The sequence below is a fragment of the Arachis ipaensis genome, chromosome B08, assembly GCF_000816755.2.
Source record: "Arachis ipaensis cultivar K30076 chromosome B08, Araip1.1, whole genome shotgun sequence".
In the NCBI taxonomy this organism is placed as follows: Eukaryota; Viridiplantae; Streptophyta; class Magnoliopsida; order Fabales; family Fabaceae; genus Arachis; species Arachis ipaensis.
The window spans coordinates 53,162,303-53,174,813 of NC_029792.2; positions in this window are offsets into that span (position 1 = coordinate 53,162,303).

The window sequence follows — 12,511 nt, forward strand, 5'->3', positions numbered from 1 at the left end:
TACTTGAAGGCATATGTAAGGAACTCCAAGAGAACAAGGTGTTCAAGGAGGAGGTGCGAGCTAATATCAAAAACCAGGGAGACAACATTAAGAGGCTAGAATTTCAAGTGGGATACCTCTCTGAGAAGATTCCCAAACCTACTGACAGCTTCTCAAGTGACACAGAGAAAAACCCGAGAGGTGAAGCAAAGAAAGTAAGATAGGAAAACTGCAAGATGGTTACTATAAGTGATAAGGGGACTGAGGAAGAGCTGAACAAACCCTTCAAACACTCTGGAGATACTTCAGCAGAAAAGCAGGAAGAGGGTCACCAAGAAACCAAAATTACACAGAAGGAGATGCTGAAACTCTATGCACCTTTTCCCCAAAGACTCAAGGATGGTGTGGAAAAGAGAATATACTCAAAGTTCCTTGATATGTTTGCATCTCTCCATGTAAACATACCATTCATCAAGGCTCTCCAACAAATGCCCTCGTACATTAAGTATATGAAAGAGCTGCTGACCAGAAAAAGCTCACTTAAAGGAGGACAAACAATAGTGATGAATAAGGAGTGCAGTGCTCTCATTCAACCAGAGTTGCCTACAAAAAGGAAGGACCCATGCAGTTTTCACATCCCCTGTGCCATAGGAGAAATAATGTTTGACAAAGGACTCTGTGACCTGGGAGAAGCATCAATTTAATGCCTTTATCCCTTATGAAGAAGCTACAGATCAATGAGCTAATGTCCACAGACGTAGTCATCAGGCTGGCTGACAAAACTCAAAAACAAGCAGTAGGAGTGGTTGAAAACGTGTTGGTAAAGGTTGGGAACTACTTCCTTCCCACAGACTTTGTCATATTGGAAATGGAAGAGAGTCACCTTCACCCAATCATATTGGGAAGACAAAACTTCATTAGGTCATTAGCAGGGAGCAGCTGGTCGGCTTTCTCCTGTGGGGTGAAGTTTTTCCCCCGCCAGGAGGCAACATGCATGAGATCTATGATAGACATAGATGATTCTCCTCTTTTACGTTTGCCAGTGGTAGCCTTTCCTTTTCCCTTTCTCTGGAAATCTGACATCCTGAAAAACAGAAAACCAGGATATAATAAAAATAAGAAAACAAATAGGCAAATAGTCAAAAAAAACACAAAGTGGCAAAGGAGAATTAGAATGAGGTAAATGAGTTAAGTAAATGTGCATTAAGGATTGTATAGGAGTTAAAAGTTCGAAAGGAAAAATTCACAATCCAAAATGTAATAGAAGGCATGTTAAGTAGGAAAAATTATCAGTATGCCATGGTTAGAGGGTTAAAAGAAAGTGAAAAACCATAAAAAAAAGATTTTAAAAGGTTAGTTTGGTTGGAATTAAAAAAAAAGATTTCAGGAAATTAGAATTAGTGAGTTAATGAAAAATGGGTTAAGGTAAGTGGCATAAGGATAAGTTTCTAAGTAACAAGCATTCATAATTAGAAGCGATAGGTAACTCATAACCATACAAGGAAAACAGGTTGATGATGATTCAAATAGATATAGAAATAGCAAAAATTAGAATCAAACATAAAAAATGCAATATATGAACCAGGAAATCAAAGAGAATAAGAATGCGTGCCTGGCATTCATGAATGGGTTTGGGTAAGGCAGAGGAAAGCAGATTTCAAAATGCCAAAACCAAAACATGAATGAAAATATTTTACAGAAATTTGGGCAGTATTCCGGCTAAAATTGGATTGTCCCAGAAAATAAACAGCAATCAAATAGTTCATAGGAATTAAAATTAAAGCTTGCAATTACATATAAGGAATATAAACATGAAAATTCAGTGTAAAGAGCAGCATGAAACAAGAAATCACAGCATATGAACATTACAAACATCACAGCAACAGCAGAATTGCAAATTTGATAAAACAGAAACATGAACAGTGCAAGTAAACAGGCCTAAATCCACTAACCATATCCTAGGCTACCTAACAACCTAAAATCCACTACAACATGCATATCTAACTAGCCTAAACATGAACATAAATAGAAAATAATGAAATAACGAGTAAGGATAGAAGGGTGGCATTCGTCGGAACCTGGTAGGCCGAATAAGGAGAGTGGGCAGAAAGGTGGCTGGGGGTGGTGGTGACGGCGTCTGGCACGGCGGCTGGCGGTGGTGGGCACAGCTGTTCGGGGCAGGGGAAAGAAGGGATGGGTAATGGGGTAGGGGGTAAGAGGGGAAGGGAGGGGGTAGGTTGGTTCGCGTGGTTGGGGGTTATAAATTTGAATCCACGCGGCTGCGTGAGGGACGCGGTCGCATGGCTGGAGCGAAAAAAGGGTGTAACGCGATCGCCTGGAGGGCAAAAAGAGTAAATGACGCGATCGACTGGGGCATGCGATCGCGTCGCTGGAAGTTGTGCTAAACGCACGATTCCAGCATCGTTTTAGCGCAACTCTCTGTCTCCTATTGGGGTGTTGTTCAATCCATGCGACGCGATCGCGTCACTCACGCGGTCACGTGGGATTGGTTGTGTGTAAGTGACGTGATCGCATGGGGCACGCGATCGCGTGGGCGTCTTGTATGATTTCCATATCACGCGGCCGCACGATTCCAGCCTAACTTTCTGGACGTTGGATTTTTACGCCGATTTCCATATCACGCGGCCGCATGGATGACGCGGTCGCGTGGGTAGTGTTTTTCGCAATATGACGCGATCGCATGGATGATGCGGTCGCGTCGCGCAACCCTTTTTTTTATACAGTATGCAGAATGCAATGATTAATATGAATGCGATGCAAAATTCCAGGTTCAATATTATAAAATAAAATAAAACTTGAAAACAAACAAAACGAAATAAAAATTGAAAAATGAACGATCATACCATGGTGGGTTGTCTCCCACCTAGCACTTTTAGTTAAAGTCCTTAAGTTGGACATTGGAAGGGCTTCCTGTTATGGTAGCTTATGTTTAAATTCATCCAAAAATTTCTACCAATGCTTGGAATGCCAATAGCCTCCGGGGTCCCAAACTAGGCATGTTTAGAAAGTAGATTCTCACCATGGTGACCAAACATTTTTCGAGATCCATTCGATTGAATATGATACCAATCCGTGCACTTCAAGTTGAAGCGTGGAAACTTATTGAACCTTGTGCACCAGCTCTGAGCACGAGCCATTTCCCTCTTACTCTTAAAGCCGTAGAGAGCTCTAAGCTGGCCATCTATTTCAAGCAAACCGTATTCAAGTGAAAAAGTAAAGTTAAAGGTCAAGGATTGTACCCACTTGAAGCTTGTATTGGGTGGTAATGGCCTTGTGGTAGGTGTTTCCGATGGTTTTGTAAGTTCTACTCCCTTGTGCTCTTCTGTGAATTCTTCCACTTCTTTGCAAGGTTCTTCAAATGCATCTGTGTCCTGGTCAAAGTCTTCTGTGTCTTCCTCATCACTCAAGTCATAGATTGGAGGTTGAGAGAAATCTACCTCTGCATCATCTTCATATTCATTTAGGGAAGATTCTTCGATCTCAGAGAATTCACTTGCGGATGCAAGTTCATTACTAATAGAACTTGACTTGTGACTATCATCATCAAGGGAATTTGTGTCCTGGGTTATTCCATCTAGTTCTTCATAAACGACTTGCCTTGGGGATTGTGCACTGTCCTCCTTAGCATCAACTGTAACGTCCTTGACGGAGTTCTCCTCAGCTCTGAATTCCCATGGAGGTTCAGCGTCTCCTAGATCTTCAACCAACTCTTCTTCTTGCGTAACGATAGCTTCTTCTAATTGTTCTAGTACGAATTCATTCTCTGTCTTGTCCACTAGAGTTTCTAGTATTTCCTTCATACTACGCTCTTCGTTAGATTGTCCACATGGGGCTGTGGTTGGTCCTTGAATGTTCGAACGTCTAGAAGCTAATTGAATTACTTCTTGCTCCAGTTGTCGAATGGTTGTTTGAAGTTTATTTACTGTTTCCTTGAGGCGAACCTCTGATTCTCGAGGTGATGGATTTGGACATGATACATAGGAAAGTGGTGGTGCTTGGGAGTGATTGGATTGGAACTGGGGTAAATAGGGATCATGTGGTGGTGAATGGTGAAGAGAAGCTTGTGAGTGTGGTGGTTCGAGGTTATGTTGAGAGGATGGTCTATAGGCACGGGGTGGGTAACTGGTAAAAGTAAATAATCAACTAAAGTAATGGAATGAATAAAAGTGAAAGGGAAGCTTAAAGTAAAGGAACATTAAACCTAGGATTGAGAGTCACTCCTAAAACTAAGAGAAATCGTAAATCCTAAAAGAGAGAGGAGAGAACCTCTCTCAAAACTAAATCTAAATCATGAGAAGAAACTAAATTGGCGAGCTCTCCCTGAATGGATGCATTCCCTCACTTCATAACCTCTGGTCTATGCCTTCTAGACTTAGATTTGGGCCAAAAAGGGCTTCAGAAATCGTTGGGATCGTTTTCTGCAATTTCTGGTGCGTGGCCTCTGTCACGCGTCCGCCTGAGTCACGCGGTTGCGTCATTCGGAGCTTTTCTTGTCACGCGCTCACGTCAGTCATGCGGCCGCGTCATAGTGTTTTGCTTAAGGCGCGCAGTCGCATCAGTCATGCGGCCGCGTCGCTGTTGATTCGTGCTTGGCATGCGTCCGCGTCGCCCATGCGATCGCGTGGATGCCAGTTTCTCCAAAAACTCTGTTTTGTGCTTTCCTTCCATTTTTTGTATGTTTCCTTTCCATCCTTTGAGTCATTCCTGCCTTAGAAGATCTGAAACTACTCAGCACACTAATCACGGCATCGAATGATAACAAGGGTAATTAAAATAATTAATTTTAAGCATAGGAAACATGTTTTTCACATACATCACATAATAAGGAAGGGAAAGTAAAACCATGCAATTAATATGAATAAGTGGGTGAAGGATTTAATAAATCACTCAAATTAAGCATAAAATATATCATAAAATATGGGTTTATCAGTCCACTAGCTCAGTCTTCTGCTATTGGTGGATCTTCCAAGAGGAAGATCTCCAGTTCCTTGTTTTTCTTCATCTTCTAACCATGATACAGCTTTAAGCGATGTCCATTGACCTTGATGAATTTGGAGCATGAAGGATGACTCAGGTGAAAGGCTCCGTATGGCTTTGCCTTTTCTACTCTGTAGGGACCTTCCCATCTTGATCTCAGCTTGCCTGGCATGAGCCCCAATCTGGAGTTGTAAAGGAAGACTAACTCCCCAGGTCTGAACTCTCTCCTTTTTATGTGCTTGTCATGCACAGCCTTCATCTTCTCTTTGTACAGCCTGGAGTTATCATATGCTTTTAGACGAAGGTTCTCTAATTCTTGTAGTTGTAGCTTTCTTTCAGCTCCGGCCTTCTCAAATCCAATGTTGATTTCTCTTACTGCCCAGAAGGCTTTGTGCTCCACTCCACTGGGAGGTGACATGCTTTGCTATAGACCAGGCAGAAGGGACTCATCCCTATGGGTGTCTTGTATGCTGTCCAATAAGCCCAAAGCGCATCTTGTAGCCTGGTGCTCCAGTCCTTCCTATGAGGCTTGAATATCTTCTCCAGGATATGCTTTATCTCTCTATTAGACACCTCTGCTTGTCCATTAGTCTGGGGATGGTAGGCTGTTGCTACCTTGTGAATAACACCATGCTTCTTCAGTAGAGCGGTCAATCTCCTGTTACAAAAATGGGTGCCTCGATCACTCACGATTGCTCGTGGTGATCCAAAGCGACATATAATATGGTTTCTAACAAAAGAGACAACAGTGTTAGCATCATCAGTATGGGTAGGAATCGCTTCCACCCATTTAGAAACGTAATCTATAGCTAACAATATATAAGAAACCGCTAGAATTTGGAAACGGACCCATGAAGTCGATGCCCCAAACATCAAAAATCTCACAGAACAACATAATTTGTTGGGGCATCTCATCCCTCTTGGATATATTACCAAACCTTTGGCATGGGGAACAAGATTTACAGAAGTTAGTAGCATATTTAAAAAGAGTGGGCCACCAGAATCCACAGTCTAAAATTTTTCTAACTGTTCTTTGAGGACCAAAATGCCGACCACTCTCAGAGGAGTGGCAGGCCTCTAAAATGGACTGAAATTCTGAATGAGGCACACACCTTCTAATTATCTGGTCAGCACCATACCTCCACAAATATGGGTCATCCCATATATAATATTTGGACTCGCTTTTCAGCTCGTCCCTTTGATGCTTAGTAAAATTGGGAGGAAAGGAATGACTAACTAGATAATTAGCTATAGGCGCATACCATGGAACTACTTCGGATATTGCATGAAAACTGTCAAATGGAAAAGCATCATTGATAGGAGTGGAGTCATCCTTAATGTGCTCAACGCGACTCAAATTCTTGCAGCAACAATATCCAACATATTAGCCTTGGTTTGGACTCTTTTTTAGCTAATAAATATTTTAGAGCTGCATGGTCTGAGTACACTACCACCTTAGTACCAAGTAAATAGGCTCAGAATTTATCCAGAGCAAAAACAATAGCCAGAATCTCTTTTTCAGTGGTAATGTAATTAGACTGAGTAGCTTCTAAGGTCTTAGACGCATAAGCAATTATAAAAGGATCCTTACCTGTGAGCTGAGCTAGCACCGCTCCTTCTGCATGGTTGGAGGCATCACACATAATCTCAAAAGGTTGGCTCCAGTCTAGTCCTCTCACAATCGGAGCCTGAGTCAAGGCGATCTTCAGCTTATCAAACGCATTCATGCAGTCCTCACTCAGCTCAAATTCAACATCCTTCTGCAGCAGGCTGGATAAAGGCAGTGCTACCTTATTGAAGTCCTTGATAAATCTCCAGTAGAAACCTGCATGGCCAAGGAACGAGCGGACTTTCCTCATGGAGGAGGGGTAAGGTAAACTAGAAATGACATTTACCTTTGCTGGATCTATAGAAATACCAGTATTAGAGACAACATATCCTAGAACAATACCTTGTTTAACCATAAAATGACATTTTTCAAAATTTAAAACAAGGTTTGAACTAACACACCTGTCTAATAATCTAGATAAACTATCCAAGAAAAGGCTAAAGGAATCACCGTACACACTAAAATTATCGATGAAAACTTCCATACAGTCTTCAAGAAGGTTTGAGAAAATACTCATCATGCACCTTTGAAAAGTACCCGGTGCATTACATAAGCCAAAAGGCATCCTTTTGTTTCCATACGTTCCAAAGGGACATGTAAAAGTAGTTTTCTCCTGATCTTCAGGAGCTATATGAATTTTAAAATATCCTATATAACCATCTAAGAAGCAGTATTGTGATTTACCTCACAAACGATCAAGCATCTGATCAATAAATGGCAGGGGGTAGTGATCCTTGCGAGTAGCCTGGTTGAGGCACCGGTAATCAATGTATACTCTCCAGGAATTCTGCACTCTAGTTGCTATGAGCTCTCCTTGCTCATTCTTCACTGTAGTGACTCCAGACTTCTTGGGCACCACTTGTATTGGACTGACCCATTCACTATTCGAGATGGGGTTGATGATGTCTGCTTCAAGTAATCTGGTCACTTCCTTCTTGACAACTTCCAAGATGGTGGGGTCAGCTGCCTTTGAGGTTGACAGACAGGCCTTGCTCCCTCTTCTAAAAATATCCTGTGCTAACAAACTTGAGGGCTGATGCCTACTATATCCGCAAAGCTCACCCAATTGCTTTCTTGTGTCTTCTCAGCACACTAAGCAGCTGCTCCTCCTGTTGGGACGTGAGTTCCCTTGCAATGATGACTGGGAGCTTCTGATGGTCCTCAAGGTAAGCATACTTGAGGTGGGCTCGAAGGGGCTTCAATTTCAATTTCTGCTCATGGCTAGGCACTTGATCTTCTGGAGCTAGTGATGGTGGCAGAGTGTCTTCATTGTGTTCAAAGGGTTTCCCCACACTTGGACCTTGCTCCATGTAGATCTCTTCTACTTCTTCTTGGTGGACTTCTGCCACAGTCTCATCAATGATGTTGAACTAAAAGATGGAATGGTGTTCCGGAGGGTGCTTGATGGCTTCATTTAGATTGAAGCTCACTGCTCGGCCGCCTATCTCAAAAGAATAAGTTCCTGAGAAGGCATCCAGCTTGAACTTTGAAGTCTTCAGGAATGGCCTTCCAAGTAGGATGGATGACGGTCTTACTGAGTCATTAGGGGGCATCTCCAAGATATAGAAGTCAATGGGAAATGTGAGCCCCTTAATGCTCACTAACACATCCTCAGCAATTCCAACCACTGTAATGAAACTTTTATCTGCTAACACAAAATGAGCTGTCGAGCTTTTTAAGGGAGGGAGCCTCAAAGCATCATATATAGACAATGGCATAATACTCACACATGCTTCTAAATCACACACGCAGTCAGAAAATATTACATCCCCAATGGTACAGTTAACCATGCATGGACCTGGATCACTACATTTTTCAGGTATATCCCCCATTAAAGCAGATATAAAACTACCTAAAGGAATAGTTTCTAACTCATTAATCTTATCCTTATGCATGCACAAATCCTTTAGAAACTTCGCATATTTAGGTACTTGCTGAATAACATCAAAAAGGGGAATAGTTATCTCAACCTTTTTGAAGATTTCTACCATTTTTGGGTCGAGTTCTATCTGCTTTCTGGGTTTCCTTGCAAGGTATAGAAATGAGATAGGGATGGTATCTCTGGTAGCTTTAGCTTCTTCTGGTGTGCCATTCCCTGGTTGAGTTGCTTCTTCTTCAACCATGTCCTCAACTGGGGCATTTTTCCTTAAGCTTTGCTCCTCATGATTCCTCTCTTGCAATGTGGTTCCGGACCTCAGAGTGATGGCATTGATGCCACCTTTGGGGTTGGGTAAGGGTTGAGAAGGAATTCCACTGGAGCTTGAAGATTGGTTGTTGTGAGCGGAGAATGAATCCATCCTAGAGACGAGAGCTTGTAAAGTGGCATTCAGACCATTTATGGTAGAGTTGAGTGTAGTCTGAATGTTTTGTTGTTCTTGTGCAAGAGAACGAAGTATCTCATCATTAGAAGAGGAAGGGGGATAAGTGATCTGAGGGGCCTGCTGCTGGTTGTCCTGAGGCAAGTGGGACTGCCTTAGGTGAGGTGCTCTGTAAGGCTAGTTCTGATTATACTATTGATAGGAACGGTTCTGCTGATTTCGGTTCTGCTGATTGTTATTATTATTCCACCTCTGATTTCCCTAGTTGTCACTGCCTCCTCTGTTATAGTTGTCCCTCCAGCCATGATTGGAATTATCTCTCCAGCCCTGGTTGGAGTTGTCTTGCCAACCTTGGTTATAGTTCCCACCGTGGTTATAATTGCAACCTTGTTGATAGTATCCTTGATTCGGGCAGTCATAGAAGTTATGAGTAGCTGCCACGGTGTTGTCTTCTTGTTGGAGCTGTGGACACTCATCAATGTAATGAGCATAATCGGCACATATCCTACACACTCTATGAGGAACCAGTTGTTGGCTATGTTGTGGTGAGGGAGGTTGAGATTGTTGTTGATTCAGTTGTAGCTGCTTCAGTATGTTGGTCATCTCTCCCAGAGTCTGTGTGAGAGCAGCAGTCTCACTGCTAGAGGAAACCTCCGCAACAGCCTTGGGATGGTTGGTCCTATGCCTAGCATTCCGGGTAGATTCAGCTAGATCGGTGATCAACTGCCACACTTCTATCGCCGTCTTGTACTTCTTCAGAGAGCCATTGCTTGCAGCATCTAATGTGGTCCTATCCTAAGGCTTCGTGCCTTGTGTGAAGTAGCTGATCAACACCATCTCATCAATCTTGTGGTGGGGATAGGAGTCCAGGAGATTCCTGAAGCGATCCCAGTACTCATAAAGGGTTTCTGATTCTCCTTGGATAATGCAAGAGATTTCTTTCCTCAGTCTATCTATAACTTTAGCCGGAAAATATTTGTCCAGGAAGTCCCTTCTGAGGAAATCCCAATTGGTAACGACGGCTTCAGGTTGAGTGTAGAACCACTCCCTTACCTTTCCCTCAAGAGAAAATGGGAAGGTAGATAGCAATATAGTAGTTTCATCTGCACCATGACACCTAATAGTTGAGCAGGTTGTCTGAAAGTCCCTAAGGTGCTTGATAGGCTCCTGAGCGGGCAAGCCATGAAACTTAGGTATTAGGTTGATTTGCAAAGTCTTCAATTCAAAATCTGCAGCCAAATTTAAGTGACGCGCTAGATACGGTTGCAGGGTAAAGTCTGGGGCTCCTGCTTCCTGGAGAGTAATCCTCCTGGGCTCCGCCATATTACCTGCACATAAGTCAACCGAATTAGTAGAAGAGGAGCTTGTTTCTTCCTCAAATAGCACTTCAGATTCGCTTTCAGATAAGACTAGTGAATTGGCAATAACCACTTCACCACCCTCAGAGGCTAACTGATGCTGAGCTCGCCTAATGCGTGAAAGAGCTCTTTCAATTTCAGGATCAAAAGCTGCTAAGCTCAGATTAGGCAGTGAACGCGTCATTCAACGAAAGAAACATACGGCTTATGGTAATAAAATAAAATAAAAAAATTCAAATAAATAAATTCCAACCAATAAATTAGCACACTGTTGCAACTCCCCGGCAACGGTGCCAAAAATTGATGTGGCGGAAAATTGCCGATTAAGAATTTATAGAGAAAACAGCGTTGCAAGTACAGTTCTTAACCGACGAAAATTCCGCTTATTAATTTAGAAAAGAGTTTTCACAAAATTAAGAACAGAATACTGGGAGTAGAAACCCAGGTCATCTCCCAACGAGTTGACAAAATAGTGCAGCTTATTGGTCAGGGGTTGACGAACGAGATTTTTGCCAGTAAAGAATGTCAGAAAAACAGTCGCGTTGTAGATATAGTTTCTAAACCAACAAAAATTCCTTTCGTGCAAACGTTTTGGTTGTCACAAGTAACAAACCCCTTAAAATTGATAACCGAGTATTTAACCTCGGGTCGTCTTCTCAAGGAACTGCAGGGAAGTATGTTCTTATTATTGGTTATGGAGATTGTAAAATTGGGGTTTCAAGAATGAGGAACGAGTAATTTAATGACAAGTAAATTAAATGCCAATTGAAAATAGATAAATACTGTAAAGCAAACTCTTGGTAAGGTATGAGAAATTAGAGGTTCTATCCTAGCTATCCTTATCAATGATGATGATGGTTGAATCCTAATTCCACTTTGTTAACCTTTACTAAGATAAAGGAAGGTCAAGGGATTAATTGGTTTGATCTTCGAATCCTATTTATTTCCTAAGAAAAGATTGGGATTATGAAAGTTCAATTCAATTAACAAAGATAACAATTATCAATTATGTTGTTGAATTGGATAACTCCTGAGTTACTGATTTCTTAACCAAGACCAAAAGGAGAAAAATAAATCTACTTGGAATAAAAGATGTCTTCAGAGTAAAAGTAACAATAGCATGAATAAGAGTAATCAATATTAAACTGAAATACCTCAAATAACATTAATAAAAGAGTAATCTGTAACATGAAAGGATTCATAAAGTAGCGTGCAAAAGTAAATAAAAGGAATATTGAACCTGATCAAAAGAGATAATCCTGAAAGTGAATAAAAATCCTAAATCTAAATCCTAATCCTAAAGAGAGAGAGAGAATCTCTCTCTAAACTAAATCTAATTCATGGAAAGTAAAAATTGGCAAGCTCTCCCTGAATGAATGTATTCCCCCACTTCATAGCCTCTAATCTGTGTTTTCTGGGCCGCGAACTGGGTCGAAAATAGTCCAAAAATCGCTGGAGAAGAATTCAAACACGCTGATTTCCGTCACTGCGATGCGGCCGCATGGAGCACGCGGTCGCGTCACCTAGCATCAGGGCAACTAAGACATATTATATATCAAATCGAAGCCCCGGACGTTAGCTTTTCAACGCAACTAGAACCGCGTCGTTTGGACCTCTGTAGCTAAAGTTATAGTCGTTTGAGTGCGAAGAGGTCAGGCTAGACAGCTTACCAATTTCTCCAACTTCTTGTATTTCTTCCACTTTTGCATGCTTCTTTTCCATCCTCCAAGCCATTCCTGCCCTATAATCTCTGAAAGCACTTAACACACATATCAAGGCATCTAATGGTAATAAGAGAGGATTAATAATAAGCAATTATAAGATCAAAGAAGCATGTTTTCAATCATAGCACAAAATCAGGAAGGAAATATAAAACCATGCAAATATTATGAATAAGTGGGTAAAGAGTTGATAAAATCCACTCAATTGAGCACAAGATAAACCATAAAATAGTGGTTTATCAACCTCCCCACACTTAAACACTAGCATGTCCTCATGCTAAAATCAAGAGAAGCTATAAAGGAATGAAGAGGAATGGTAGAATGTATGAAATGCAACCTATCTGTATGAATGCAACTACATGCAAAATGTTTCTACCTACTTGGTCAAAAGTAAATAAGCTTTTCAAGACAAACATAAATCAGACTTCACTAATTCAAATTATACAATAAAAGACAAGTAAACTTGTAAGAAGATAGCTCATGAAAGCAGGGAACATAGAATCAAGCACTGAACCCTCACTGGTAGTG